The sequence below is a fragment of the Sebastes fasciatus genome, chromosome 10, assembly GCF_043250625.1.
Source record: "Sebastes fasciatus isolate fSebFas1 chromosome 10, fSebFas1.pri, whole genome shotgun sequence".
Lineage (NCBI taxonomy): Eukaryota > Metazoa > Chordata > Actinopteri > Perciformes > Sebastidae > Sebastes > Sebastes fasciatus.
This window is the reverse complement of record NC_133804.1, coordinates 4,762,715-4,778,871: the sequence shown is the minus strand read 5'-3', so window position 1 is coordinate 4,778,871 and position 16,157 is coordinate 4,762,715. Positions and strand designations below refer to the sequence as shown.

The 16,157-nt window shown below is 40.8% G+C and overlaps 1 non-coding gene across 1 annotated transcript; it reads left to right on the top strand.

Moving 5' to 3' along the window:
- The first annotated feature begins 4,505 nt into the window (after positions 1–4,505).
- trnat-agu (transfer RNA threonine (anticodon AGU)) lies at positions 4,506–4,579 on the top strand. The gene has a single exon. It is a non-coding gene; the product is annotated as a tRNA-Thr (tRNA).
- Positions 4,580–16,157: the final 11,578 nt, after the last annotated feature.

Genomic DNA, 16,157 nt, shown 5'->3' with positions numbered 1-16,157 from the left:
TGTTGTCAGGTTATTAAATAGGCGTTATCAGTCACTATAAGTCCCCATAGATGTGGGTCAATAGGGGCCTACTACACCCACTAGTAGGTTTTATCATCTATTCACATGGTAGATAACCAAAAGAAGATATAAAAGAACAGAACGGCGACCTCTAGTGACCATAATAAGTATGACAAAACACAGGGTTTTCACCCAGACCGGAGTTTGCATCCCATGTGAAACATACCATTTGTAGTTGTCTTTTTGTTCATAGTTATTGTCAGCCAAAACACAATGTTTTTCCCTAAACTTCAGTGTTTTTTTTTGCCTAAACCTAAAGAAGTTGTAGTTTTATTGCCTAAACCGAAAGAAGCCTTTTTGTTTGTGTTCAAAACGTGTTGCTTTTAAGTTTCACTTTCACTTTTACAACGTAGTAGGCCCTCCTGACCCACATCTATGGTGCTTATAGCGACTGATAACGCCTATTTAATGGCCTGATAACAGTCGAATTGGGTGGCTTGTCTGCCTCGCGGCATGGAAACTGCTTCTGTGCTCTTCTGTATCCTGTCGGTACAACTGAATTTTATTAAAATGTGTCTTCTTTATAGGCTGCATATCGTCAGACTATCAGACTAAGCAAGCAGAGTGCCTTTTTATCATACTGTTGGAGATGTGTGTTTTTGTTCTGGTGCTTAGCACAGAGCTGGCCCACCCGGCCGTCCGCTCTCATCTCCGGCTCTGAAGCTCTGTTGCCTGTGTCAGCAGCATGGAGGTCGCAGAAGGACCGCCAGACCTTTTATTCTGATTTTGAATTTACCCAAATTCATGAATATGTAGGATATTTCTTCTGACATTCATGGGGTTGTTTAGTCGAATATGTTAGTCTAGTCTGCCTGACTCATTGATCCTTTATCTTACTGAGGTTTGTGCAAGTGGAATCTATGGTCCCGACCACGGCTCTGAAATATCAGCAGCCTAATTGTGCTGTCTGAGCTGTGGGGGTTGCGGGTGAAGGACACCAACTGGGTCCATGCCCCCCTGTTAAAAAGGAACAAATAGTCTATTGTGTGTAACTAAGCAATTGTTTGATGTTAGCCATTATGGGCTTAGCAAGATGCTAATATATCAGGGCTTTAAATGTCTGTCAGGTTGTTTTCAAGTTGATTAACACAGTTTTAAAATAGCTAGTTACCTCCTTTACAACAGTTTCAGAGCTTACAATCATAAATTCACGACATGTGACCAAAAAGTATGAGCTCAGTGAATATCCTAAAGGTTGTGAAGAAACTTTAGCACGCCATTAGCATATTTTACAGAATGCATTGTTTGGGTTACCCTTACAGAAAAAGAAGTATACTTCAAGTTTATTTTGTGAAGTAAACTCAAATATAGTTCAAGTACAATCCCAAAAATACTTTATGTAATGAGTATACTTGTCAGTGTACTTACTTGGATACTCCTTCCCAACTTTTTATAAAAGTATACTTTTAAGTATACTTTAATTGTAAGAGTAGTAAACTCTTCACAAATAGTTTACATCCAAGTTGTATTTTGTACTGCAAATATAATATGAACTATACTACAAGTAAACTTATAGGTATACTGTTAGTTTACTAGTTATATGCTCGTAGCCCACTTTTTAGTTTATGAAAGTACACTTTAAAGTATACTCTCCGTAAACTGCTAGTTTAATAGTATTTACTGCAAGTATACATGTAAGTCTTCTTTAAGCAAAATATAGTACTTAGCCAAATATACTTTTCCGTAAACTTTTCAGTATAAGCCAAGCATACTTGGACTTTTCTGTATACTTATTGGTATAAGCCAAGTATACTTAAGTATAATTTTGTTAAGTCTATCTCTGATAAGTACATAAAAAGTAAACTGAAAGCATACTCTCTTATTGTAAGTTTAAATAAGTAAACTAATAGCACACTTGAAGAAACGTATTTGTTGTAAGGTTAGCTGTCCAGAAACTTGTATTGTTCCTTTGACATCTTGTTTAGATGAGTCATGCGTCTTCACTCTGATGAAAGAGGAAAACTTACAAGATGATAATTAAAACTTTCAGTACATAATGGGCCTAATCATAACACTTATAAATATGGCTGCTGATTGAATTATTGCTTTAAGTTGGTCAAACTTATCAAGCTGATTTAAACCGGGGAATTTTCCATCTAATGAACAAACTATTTGACTCACAAGCTTTAAAGGCAGCAGGGAAACTTCCAGTAAGAAACTTTTGAGTCGAGAAAGCTTAATGAGCGTCTCCTTTGATTTTTCAGCGTGATGTAATCGCCAGACGAAACCTGCCTTGCTTCATTGACAGTGATGGAGTCTGACTACATGGACTCATTAGTTGAAGGGTTTTTAATATCGTCTCTGTAATTGCATTATTTAAGGTGCTTCAAAATGTATAAAGCATCAGTGTCTCTTTTGAATCATCTGGCATGATATTTCTGCCTGTAATCTATAATCAGCCATTCGCTGCTGATAGACAGCAATGTGGAATTGAGTAAAGGAGTCTGAGGAGAAACGTTTTACCTAATATAGTCTGTACTTTACTCACTCTGAATTCACATTTAGGCTGGATTTTTTTGCCTCTTTTATTCAAGAGGCAACATTAACAGTCTGACTTATCACCGACATTAATATGCTGCTGAGATGACGTTATTGAGATGCCCTCAGCGCACACACACACACTTGTAATGGGAGCGCGAGAGCCACAATTAGAAAGTCGGGCAATTCCACGTTTTCAATTAAAACTTGAAAGGCAAAAACCATTTGACATTAATAACTGAGACACATGCGGCCTCAGCTATGTCAAATCGTCCTTAATTAATTGTAACTATATGAGTTTAAAGGGTCAAAAATGTCCTCCAGTTAGAAGGGTATAATTGTCGATACTTAATTCAAATGAAGAGATGCGTATCGTGTATTTGCATGTTAATTGAACCCTCTTTTCCTTGTGACATTAGTGTTTATGCCGAGTTCAAATGAGAATGCTTTATATGAAGCTCTCTCGGCTTAATGGCTTTCACGTGCTTTCGGTCGTGTGTTTACTACATTGACGAGGTTGAAGACACAGTATGTGAAACAGTGAAAAGTCAGCGGTGACTAAGTGTACACACAGGCTGGTAATCCATTAATAGGACTGGTTTAGCACTCCTCCAGATGGAACAGCTTGACTCAGACTCAAATAATCCAATCAGCCCCTCAGCTGTGTTGAAATTTCAGCATTAATGGGATCATTTTTTTTGTGTGAATGGATGATCTCATCCAACAACTGCAAAGCTGGATAAAAGAATGATGCCTGCCATATGGAAGAAGGGAAAAAAACACATCACTAGTCCAAATCTGCTTACAAAACAGTACAAAAGAATTGTGTGCTTAGGCTGTTTTGAGTCCTGCTCAAGACATGCTCATGACATTGTCACTACATATCATAGTTATGCATGCCATTGTTATTTTCAGGATGAGTCTACATAGAAAGGCTATCACTAGCCATATGAGTGCTAATATATACATTTAAGAACAGCTTTTACGAAAAAAAAAAAAACTTGGTGTTTTAAAGCCCCCTGTCGAGCCAGTTTTACTTCCTGTTTTTTGGTTAACGTTCTTTCTCAAACAGAGAATGGGGGTGTGGTTAATAGTCAGACGTAATTCATTACTGTGGCAACCAGATTGCATCGTTTTTCAACCCAGTTTAGATGAATTTAATGTTTATCAGACCACAAATGAGACAAGAATTAGCGCAACACACCGACACTCTCTCGCTCGCTCACTTCTTCACCGTCTCCTCCTGGCGAGGCGGCCGTCTGGCTGCTGCTGCTGCACCGAGGAGCCGCACGCCGCCCACAGCGCACCGCAGGACAGATAGACATGTTGCTGAGGTCCGTCGTTTTGAAATGCAGTTTTGGGACATTTTGAAGTTTTACTGTCTACCGCACCGAGCAGCACTGTGATTAGTTTATTTCTCTAACAGGACTTTTCTCTTGTTTTTTTTTTCGGGCTGAAAGTTGTGCGCTCCCTGTCGTTGGAACCTGTAAGAGGCCGGCAAATCTCAGGTTTCGGCTGCTTTCCGTTAATTTATCTCCAGGAGGAGACGGTAAAGAAGAGAGCGAGTGAGAGATAGACAATCAGAGTGTTGTATTAATTCTACCGGTGGGGTGCGTTCATTTTAAGTTTTCAGCACACTGCAAATGCATATGAATGGATACAGGAGAGTGTCAATGTTCCACGGATACAGCACCATGATTGTTGCGTTGATAGCGGATTGTGGGCTTTGGTACTGTCAAAAAATGTTTCATAGTGTAAAACCCAAAAAACTAATTTTCACAGATTTTCATTCCCATTTTTTTTTTTTTTGGCAACTGAGCAAAGTTTACTTAATCACTACTGATTGTGATATTATCAAACCAGAAACTGAATGAACCTTGTTCTGTTTCCAAGGTCAAATAGAACTACTGTCAAAATGCAAAAGTAAGAAATCACTCACTCATTAACTTCCTTCTTTGCTAATAGGAGGTGCTGTGGCTTAGTTGGTTAAAGCGCCTGTCTAGTGAACAGGAGATCCTGGGTTCAAATCCCAGCAGCGCCTCCTTATAAAGATCATCCCTCTCTTTAAACTAAATGCATTTCATTGGCATACAAACCACCCAGTTCAAGTTTATTTCACATCTTACCGCAGTCAGCATCACATTAACCTGAAACCGTATCTGACACTGATGTCACCATCATATCTTAAACAGCTCATAGTACCCTATCACCCCACTAGAACACTTCTACAGTCTTTGTGCTTTCTCGTCTCGCAGGTATCCACGGATTGGGGGTTACACCTGGATCGTGGTTGCGTCTGCTGCCTGCTTGACACCCACTACTACTAGCATTATTGTCAGCCTTTTTATTATAAGAAGTTGTTATATTTCTATTACTGATAATTCTATTATCACTTTATTCTCTCTCTCTCTCTCTCTCTCTCTCTCTCTCTCTCTCTCTCTCTCCCTTTCAAAACCCAACCGGTTAGGGTTCTTTTCATGTGAATTGTATTTTACTGTCTTTTTATGTGTTTAACAGATAAACAAATACCCTTTAAAGGGGATTTTTTTTCTTGTCACTGTCGCACCAAGTGCATGCTCATGGGGGATCTCTTGTTGAGTACGGTCTAGACCTGCTCTATATGAAAAGCTGTACAAAAATAAATTGAATAGAATTGATAATGCTGATATTGAGGCAAGATATAAAGTTAGATGTAGCACATTTTAAATTTGAACAATAGAAAAAATTGTTCATGAAAAAGTAAGTCACATTCCTGTGATTCCAGCAGTGTGTGTTCTGTTTTAACTGAGCTACGATTCAGAGAAAGAAGAGGAGAAAGAATCTGTGTGATTTTCAATTTTTTGGACCAAAAAAAAAGTCAATTGGGTGCCAAGATTTAACTTAACTATTGACGTGACAATTTGCTATGTGTGGCATGATTCTAAAATGTTACCATGTGGAGTGTAAAGTGTGTTTTTGGGTCGGCAGTTAGATTGAAAAAGTAAGAGGTTAGAAATACACCAGAGTGCGGTCCAATTAGATGATTATATGCTGTGGATGTACAAAGTCTTGTTGTAAAAGGGGGCTGCAACCCAGTTCCACTCAATCCTCCATTATATGTACTCTCAGTGTATCAGCTTTCAAGTTAGACAGAAAGAGATAGGAAAACATAGCAGAAGAATTGTACTTGACAGTTTTTGTAGCCAATTTTCCTCAATTTCAGCTCTTCATGTTTTCCTTTATTCCGTAGATGGACATCCACTGTCTCTCTGTGCCAGCCTTTCACTTGGTGCTGCTACCTTATATAACAGGTTAGCAGGTCTTCCCTTTTTGATCCACAGAGGAAACGAGGAGGCCATTTTTTTTATAAGTGTGGCTATCCCTGACTGCTCACCCCGGGCTACTGTCAAATTGTCACATTTTCTAAAGCTCCGTTTTCACAAATCAAACCATCTCCATAGTGAGATTACCAGCACAACTGTGGCATCCCACTGTTCATTTTTCTCAGTCTTTTTCTCATCTGTCTGTCTGAATATCTGTCTCTCCCTTTCACAAGATTCCCTCTTTTATAAGCATTGTTTTCCATGGCCTCTTCTCTCACCCATATTTTCTCTTGCCTTTTCTTCCACTTCTTCGCTGGCTTCTTCTCCACTCTTTCTCACCTCAAAAAGGCTATTTAGGGCCCGAGCACGAAAGTGCCAGAGGCCCAGCGGTGTCCCTGGCATGAAGTGTGAGAAAACCTATTGTTTTTGTAAAGAAAACTGGCACACATTTCAGAACTGGCGAAAATTGCATAGTTCTGCAGTGACTGTGTTGGGGCGTGGCCAGCGAGCTCCAATGCGCCCCCAAACGCAAGCCAGAGTTGCGAAAAGTTCCTTTGATTTTCATGAAATTTGGTGGAATCATTGTTCTCATCTATAAGAACATATCGACATTTTTCACCCAACAGGATGTCAGCCATTTTGGATTTTGTGCATTCATTTTCATTTTACGAACCAATGTTGGAGGACTTTAGCGTGCACAAAAACTCACAAAATTGTGCACCCTTGTTCAAACTAGTAATTATTTTTAGTTGATGTCGCAATTGGGCTTGAGTGTAGCATGTTGACTCTATAGCGCCCCCTAATTACTTTTAGCCTTTGAACATATTTTTTACGCCCTTGGTATACTCGGAACACTCACAAAACGGTTTGGGTTAGGTTTGTTTAGTGGGCTCCATAGCGCCCCCTAATTCGTGGAAGTCCTAAGTTGGAACATAGTTGCACCAATGTTCACGAAATTTGGTACCCACATTGGCTTTCATTAGCGACGCACAACTGGAAGTCGACCATTTTGAATATTGTGCGTTTTTCATGCAAATGTTTTCGAACTCCTCCTCGAGGGTTTATCGGATCTGTTTCAAATTTGTCGGTAATACCCTACGGCTAATTTGACGCTAAATTGTGAAGGGATAGTCGATACCTCGAATGAAGATGTCACAGATCAAGTGACAATACGCCATTTTAGGCACTTTACAGGTATGGAACCTTTTGAAAGTCCTCCTAGAGGATTCAACAGATCGATCTCAAATGTTGTCAGCTGACTCTCACGACCTTCATGATGGTAAATTGCGAAGCTTTTGAGTTTTCGTGGAACGGCGTTGCTGCGGTGAGGCGGGCAATTTGCATGTTTTACCATGACACAGGAATCTGTTGTAACTGGACTTTACATTGTCCAGTCTGCCCCATATCTCACATGCTGGATAAGAGTCCAATCCTGAAGACATCTACATGCCAATATTGAGTTTTAGTAAAAGCGCCACCTACTGACAACACAAAGTCAGCCTTATGTGACAAAGATCATCCAATTTACTGAGATTTACATGGTGTGATCAACACATGATATACAGCAACACGGTGTAAAATTATTGTGTGTGCTCTCTACCGCCACATTTTGGGCACAGGAAATTATACAAAATGTTCAATACATAATTTCCAGCGCCACGCAAGAAATACCATCTAACTTGTGAACGACGTGTCAGACGGTCACAGCAATGTACAGCCACATCAACTGGCTTCCCGCCAGTACCCCCCGCGTTGCGCAAGGGGTGAGTGCCCGTTCATTGCTGCTTTCAGATTAAATTTTGTCTTCCTCTGCTGACTCTCACCAGTTTCTGTCTTTCCCTCCATTTTATTGTCTTCATATGTTTCCCTGCTTCCCCCTCCTTTGCCTCCTGTAGAGCTTGTCCAGTTGCTCCGCACATGTCCAGAGGGCAAAAGTGTCGGCTGATGGTGAATGAAACATTAAACAGCGTCGAGCCCGACATTCTTGCTGCTCCTCTCGGCTGCCAGGAGAAGGCTGGGGAAAGCACTTGGTTGCATCGCAGTCGTCCTGGCCTTCGTAAAAAAAGCCTGCTCGACTTTCAACAGAATGTTTCTGTATGGCATTATGACAGACAGCAGCCACACATGGTCTGAAGTGAGAGAGCGTTAGGCCTCCGCGACATGTTGGGAACTCCTTTGTGTGAATAACACCACACATAAAGTATGGAAGATCATATATACTGTATGTGTGTCTTATGTTCCCTCTGTGTTCTACAGATCCCCACAACACTTGCAAACATGTCCTTATGTGGTTTTGTATTCAGTGAAAGACATCCAATGCCAATTCAGTGAGGTAATTCCACTTCTCTCTTGAAGCTAAACAAAATAAGATTACAGCAGTATGAATAAAAGACAGATCAGTTTACTTTAAGGTTATTTAAATTTAATTTGAAACTGACAGTAAGTGAAAATAGCTCTACAGATTTATTCATTAGTTCATTAGAAAATATGATTAAGACTTAGAGTGAGGCTATGTAAGACTTGAAATAAGAAATAACACAGTCTTCCTTTTACAGATAGATTTGCATATTTTATTATCTCGCTGGGCTGCACGCCTCACAGCTAGAGGGTCGCTGGTTTGAAGCCGACTTGGGGTGGGTTTTCTCCAAGTTCTCCGGTTTCCTCCCATAGTCAAAAGGCATGCAGGTTAGGGTAATTGTTGACTAAATTTTCCGTAGGTGTGAATGTGAGCGTGAATGGTTTTCTGTCTCTATGTGTCACCAAATGGATGGATGGATATCATCTTTTATCCCAACCTTCCAACTGTTAGAGACTAGCTGGTGAACATAGTGGAGCATTTAGCAGTTTAAGAGTCAGATATTTCCCTCAGGAGTTGGTGGAGACCAAAACAGCTAAAAGAGAGTGAATATTACATTAATCACGTGGACACGAACTCCACTGGGAATGAATGATCATGTTGCTATGTTACTGCTGTATGTGTAAATAATGAACTGTTTGCTAACAAGCTCACCACTTCAACTTGTGTTTATATGTTAATGTTAAAAATATGAATTACAATCTCTTATTTTACGGGTTTTTTGAGACATTTTTAGTTAAATACCTGCAGCAATCCTACGGTGCGTCTACCCATTAAGAGAGACACTGCACATTTACGCATGGAGGCACAACAGTGTACCTTTATTGATTATTTGAGTCTTGTTTTTTTTCTTGGCTTTTCAACAATGACATGTAGCATAGCTGTATTGATTTATCTTTCATGACACAACTGTCAATGTATCCCAAAATACGTGGACAACCCTTATAAATGCGCTTCAGTTACAACCAACTCTCTGAAGACGCTAATTACTCCACTTTAACTGTGTTTTACTATAAGCGCTGACCTTTATGAATTGGACTGTTTTTGCAATGAGGCTCATTTGCATAGAAAAGGGGACAATTTTCGCTAAATATATGCAAATAGCACAGGAGGACGGAGGCGCTATTTGCGCGGCAGCGCAGTTAGGGGTGCATTTTGGTTTAGCCAAGCAATCCTTTTGTAAATTTGCCCCTAAGTCTACAAAAATGATTTACTGCACTTAGAACCCATAGACTGTATAAAAAGATGGACGACATGACAGCTCCCCAAAAGTGAAGCCAAACATCTCGATCGCCCCCCTGGTGGATGGCTGCAGTATAGGTCATAAATCCCGCCCCCTCCATGTTAGTGGATGGGACCGTATGCCAAACTAAAAAGTCAAAGTACAAGCCAAATATTTTTTTTTCCCAAAGATGGTTTCTGTCATTTTAAGTAGTTTACATCACGCTGATGTATGTTTAAGTGTTCATTTTTCTGATAAGTTTGGTGTTAATTAGTTATTTGATGCTATAATAAGGGGGTATGATGTCATGACTGACAGCTGTGATTGACAACTGCTCTGAATGAAGTGGTCACGTAGCCGGAGGCTCGGGAGTCGTACGAGAGAGGAGCTGTAACTTTTACTTTCCATAACCGTCATGAGTCTGTGTAATAGAACATGTGTCAATTTGATCATAAATGTATTTATAGAGATATTATGGTTAGTTGTTGTGTCTTTCTAGCCAAAGAGCTACCGTGGTGCTAACGTGGCAGCTAGGTGGCTCTCACGCTAACAAGCTGAGGCTGTACTCAGCTCGTGATTGGCTCGGGCGGGTCCACACCCCCAATCACTACTGCGCAAATGCTCCAAATGACGTCAAATTCTCAAGATGGCAGCTCCCGTAACCGGGAAATTTTGGCTTCACTTTTGTACAGTGGGAGGAAGTGGACATTATATAATTGCAAATAAAAAAATGTAATTCCAGCTTTCTTGCGGGCTGTTTTGGGTATTCCCCCAATAACTGACTGCTGACAATGAGTATTGGGTAGCAAAGAAATAAATAGTGACGAAATATGGAGAACAATAAAATGTGTGTGTGTGTGTGTGTGTTCGCACTGTACATGCACATGTAAGAGAAAAATAAATCTTCACTCTAAAAACTAGGTTGAGAGGGCCACATGTGCGTCGAAGTTTTTTTTGATGGATGTGGTTCTCAGGTCGATTAATCTCCCAACTTGACCACCCTAATAGGGCCAAGGATAGCTGGAGAAGAGAGAGAGTAATAACTGACACAAAGAGAGATGAGGAAGACGACTGGGGAGGAGAAGGAGGCTCTGAAAGACATGACGGGGCGCAGAAGGGCAGAAATAGACACAAGGAACGAAAAAGGAGACGAGAAGTTACAGAAACAGCTGCCCAAGTGAGAGACAACATGGCACAGTCAGAGAGAGCAGCCTAATAGGCCACCGCTACCTTGAGAAGTGTAAAAGTAGGTCTGGACAGTGCAGGCTATTTGCAGACTGAGCGGTATTACACATTGTTAATAGGTTCAGCCGGGGCTTTGCTCATTAATCAGTGCGAGAACAGACACCAGGAGCAGAAGAAGAGACAAGAAGAGGAGGAGGAAGAGAGTGATGGATGGAGGCGAACATCAGAGAAGGAAAATGAGGTTTCTTCGAGCAGAGGTGAACGCCTTGTAGCGAGGGCTCTTCTCTTTCTCTCACCTCTTCCTCTCTCTGGTTCACTGTGCTCTCTGGTTCTCACCTCATCTTTACTACACTCATCTTCTGCTTTCTCTCTGTCTTGCTATCTTTGAAGCATCTTCTAATCCTTTAGTCATTTTGAGATATTAGCATTTAAAAATACGCTTATTTGCTTTCTTGCAGAGAGTAAGATGAGAAGTTTGACACCATGTCTATACTGTCTGATATATTGAGCTGCCACCAGCAGTCCGTTAGCTTAGTATAGCACAAAGACTGGGAACAGGTGAAGACAGGTAGCCTGGCTGCGGCTATCATTTTTCAAACCCACTTCCACATGACGATGCTTTGACGCAGCATATACGGCCATGTTCCCATGGAAACCGTGCTCACGCGGGTCCCTTGAAATATGACAGCAGCTTATATAGCGATATGAGCAGTGATTTTGATGAATTTACTGTCTATCAGACCACAAATGAGACAATAATTAGCCAGCACACCTTGCTGACCCTCCGCCTCACTAACCAGTGAGGCAGCGAGGGTACTTCGCCGGGAGGAGAGTGGGTGGAAGCTCCGGAAACGGACCTCTCTGGCTTCAGCCAGCGCCGCGGGGGTCTGATCTCGGACTGGCCGAACTTCCTGCCGGATAGGCAAACTTTGTGCTGCTGCCGTTACACAGGTTAACCCTCTGCTGCTGCCCCCCGATGCCATCTCGGGAGCTGCCGACCGCTCTCCTCCCGGCGAACTAGTCTCCTGGTGGTTGGGAGTGAGGCGGAGATGCGGGATGCGCTAACTAGCTTGTCTCATTTGCGGTCCGATCAACAGTAAATAAATCAAATTCAGTGCCCCATATCGCTATTTTCCGAGCTACTTTGTCAGCCCAGTGATAGTCTGGTGACCTGTCCAGGGTGTACCCTGCCTTCGCCCAATGTCAGCTGGGATCGGCTCCAGCACCCCTCCGCGACCCTGAATGGGATAAACGGTTACGGATAATGGATGGATAGGTGACAAATGGGTGGTAAACTCTAAGAAAAGTCCGTAAAAATACGGGCCAATGTACTGTGTTAATATGAAGGAATTTTCTGTATCGATTTTTCCCCATATTTTTAAATACGCATTGCATTGTGGAAAAAGAACCTCAGCTAGTGCGAAAGCTGGAAGAGGCAGAGACCATCACACGCGGCAAAGTTTAGTTCACATTTTTCAATTTGGAAAAACCTTTCTCTCACTTCTGTGGTAAAAAATTCAACAATTAATGTGAAACAAAATGATTTGAATGGAAATGACAACGTTAGCTCAGTATCGTTTTAGTTGGAAAGCTGTTTTGTTGTTTAGTTCAGCTGTTGTCGATCGTTAACGTTACCAGATACGCAGGAGCATTTTGCTGACTCATTTTGAAACTAACGCAAGTTTGGTATTGTAATTTACGTTTTACCAATGCTTATATATTAGACTTCAGTGGACGTCAGGTAGAGTTAGCCCCAGTTTTAGCCTCAGGCGGTCCGTAGAGACCGATAGGTAACGTACAAATGCTAGCGTGAGCGTCTGTTTTCCCTCCAGAATGTAAAGGTTGGGCCAGCTATTTGGCTAGGTACGGAGGACATCCTGTAAATCTACAGAATTTCCATTTTAGGGTTGAAGAAAATGTCCGTAAACTTAAGGGAAAATGTCCTAGTAATTTTCTGCTAGGACATTGTCTGTTTTTCTACAGATTATTTCTTAGATTGTAGGAAGTTTTGTCCTCAGCAATAACTGCAAGTCATTTCCATGATGGTTATCATTGTTTGGTATCATATTTAATATGAGAATGATATATGGATGTTTGAAGAATGCTGTATGCAACAAACTGTCAAAGTCTGTCCATAATCCCTCTCCGTTTGCTGCTGAGTGCACCTACTCACCATCCACCATTTCACTTGATAGTCTGAATTCAAAGTGGGACATCTTAAATCCCTATAATGCAATGCGCTGTTTTTAATAGAGGTGCAAATTACAATACTTGTCAGTGATGACACAAAATGATAATTCAGAAATGTCTGAAATCTCAGTCATACTGCTCACTAGAGAGTATGGAGTATTTACTGTGCAGTGAATAGTGAATGGGGGGGGGGGTTGTGAGGGAGTGATTTCAGACACAGCTGTGGATTGTTTACAGGCAGGTTCCAAATGGCCTTCAGATGTCCCCGGGGACCTCCTGCTGGCCTGTCCTGCTTGTTGACCTCAGTGGCCAGGTCAGTGCAAACAGCCCAAAATGAAATAAGCAATCTAGAGCAAAAGCAGCAAGGTGCAGCCACATTTAGTCTCCCCTTCTGCACCCCTAACCTACAAGTATTTCCTTCCTGATATGGTGAATGGCAAGTCGCCCTACTTTTTACTCAAGTGTTCTATTAGTATACTTCTTTAAACTTAAAATAAGAGAGTATACTGTCAGTTTACTTTTTATGTACTTATCAGAGATACACTAAACAAAATTATACTCATACTGACAAGTATACAGAAAAGTCTAAGTATACTGGGCTTATACTGATAAGTATACAAGTATATTTGGCTTATTGGCCTACTTGCACTTTATCTTTTGATCGAGATGTACTTAAGAGAAGTATAATTAAGTATTCTTGCCTTATCAGCGCAGAATACCGAAAGGTATACTTGGCTTGTAGTTGTGGTTACTTTTAGATAGAGTAGACTATTAAAGTGTGTGAGAGTTTGTAAAATGATGTTTTGATATAAATTTACTTAAATTCATCAATAATTCTTTGGGTTATCCATTCACGATAATAATATAATAATAATGACACTAATAATTAATAATAAGATGAGTCTCAATTCAAGTCTCAAGTCACTGCACGTGCGACTCGAGTCCCCATCTCTGCTAAAAAGTGGGCTACAATATGTCTAAGTATACTTGCAGTATAAAAACAATTAAACTAGCTGTTTACTGAGAGTATACTTTAAAGTGTACTTTCATAAAGTAAAAGGTGGGTTACAAGTATCAAACTAGTAAACTATCAGTTTACTTGTAGTATAGTTATAGTACAAAATAAAACTTGGGTGTAAACTAGTTGTGAACTCAAAGTTTACTATTCTTACACTAAAGTATAGTTGAAAGTATACTTTTATAAACAAAAAATTGGGCTACTTCAGTCCCAAGAAGTATAAGCAAGTACACTTACAAGTATACTACTAGAACACTGATATTAGTATACTTACTACATTAAGTATACTTGGGAAATATATACTTGCACTTTACTTAAAGGGACTGTTTGTAACTTCTTACACGTATAAATCATTGCTGGTCGGTGTCCCATGCGTGCTCGCGTGTGGCTATGCTGTTCAGACTCAGACTCCAACACAAACTATATGGAAGCACCAAAACCGCAAAGTTCTATCTAGTGAAGCCCGTCTGTTAAACAGTGTTGGCCGCGGTCAAAGGACACAGGAGAGACCGTAGCTTTGGTCTCCAGGGCAGGAGTCTCTGCTGTACTCTGCTCCTCTGCTCCTCTGCCTGCTTGCCTTCACTCACACACCGCACTCGTTCTCACTCGCTCTCTCGCTCGCTCCACCTCACGTGCATGTGCGCACACTTCACACTGCAGAAGAGTTAGTTTAGCTCTGAGAATATCTAGTGAATGTACAGTGGACGTTTGTGCAGAAATAACTGCTGCAGCTCCTCCAGACCAACAGACGTTTCCCGTGTCTTGTGAAGTGACGAGGCTCCGCAGAGAGAAACGTTATCGTCTCCAACCAAAACTCCGGTGTCTCCCCTGTTCCCTACGGCCGCGGTCGGGAGGCTGAGGCAGGAAAAGCCAACACTAGGATCAGCATTGATTCATGGAGAGACCTTCGTCTGGTCAGCTAACATTACTGCCAAGCAGCTGAAATATAGAGTGATATTGTGCTTTTAGCTGACGTGTGTCGCCTCACTGTTTTGAACGATGCTCGTTCATGTCTATGTAGAGCGAGCACAAGCGCGAGCAACAGGACGCTGACTTTCGTTGACTTAACGGCCACAGGTGTCGCTGTTAACAAGACATTTCTGATTCTTACATTGAGCCTCTTTAAGTATACTTCATAAAATACACTTTAAGTATCTAGCTACAATATTGCTGATAATCATGACAAAATTAAGAAAGCTAACACTTTTGCACTGGATTGCATTGAAAACATTTTATATACTACAATACAAGGAGAGACAGGTAAAAAGAAAAAGATAAAAGAAGGTTGTCCATGCATCCAGCCAGTCTCTGTACTCATTATGCTGTTCAGGTTGGCGGTGGGCTGGAGCCTATCCCAGCATATATTGGGCATTGGAGGGAGGTTATCTGGACAGTCCACCAGTCTATCACATAGCCCAAATCTGACTCAAATCTCTTCAAAATGAAATGGCATAATGGAACCGTCAACACTCGTTCATGCCAATGAGGAAAGTGTAGGAGTCGTCATCTGGCATGTTTACCATCTTACATCAATGAAATCTGGTGTGTCTTTCATAACGCTACAGATTTGGGCATATTTCTTTATGAAAAAAAATAAATAATAATAATTTGTTAACATTTTCTGTGGTTTGTTAAAAGCATAGCTCTTATTACTGAGCTTTAAAACCTAATGCCTCATTGAATGGAAGACTGCTTTGATGCTTGTTTCCTTTATCTGTGTGTCTTAACAAGAAAAAAATACATGCCAGTTTTAGATGAAAGCTAAGCTGAGTGTTGTACTAAAATGCTTTTGTCAGTTATACATATTTGTCATGATGTTGCACGTTGTTTGTCTTGCTGTGTGGTGCTTGTAAACACAGGACAAGTGTGTGGGATTTACTTTATTGTTGTCTTGAACAATGTTAATTTTGGCAGCTATTTTGGATTTAGTTTTAGTTTTAGAACGAAAATGCGTATTAGTTTTAGTTACATTTTAGTTTAATCTCATTTTTATCCGTCATAGTTACCTCCGCCAAGGCCGGAGGCCTAGTATAGGGAGGAGGTTATGTTTTCACCTGCGTTGGTTTGTTTGTTGGTTTGTTGTTGTTATGCTAAGCTAAGCTAATTGTCTCCTGGTTCTAGCTTCAAACATAAGAGTGGTATCAATCTTCACATCCAACTCTCGGCAGAAAAAGCAGACAATTGTACATCACAAAATGTCAAACTATTTCTTTACTGGCAACTTAGCCTGGGCTTAGCCTGTATGGAAACAGTTAATCATATGGCTTCTACATGGTCCCCGAAGGGCCCTAAAGGGAAGTGATGGATCCGTTTTAATTGAGCTGACAAGATCATTTCAGGGGTGTC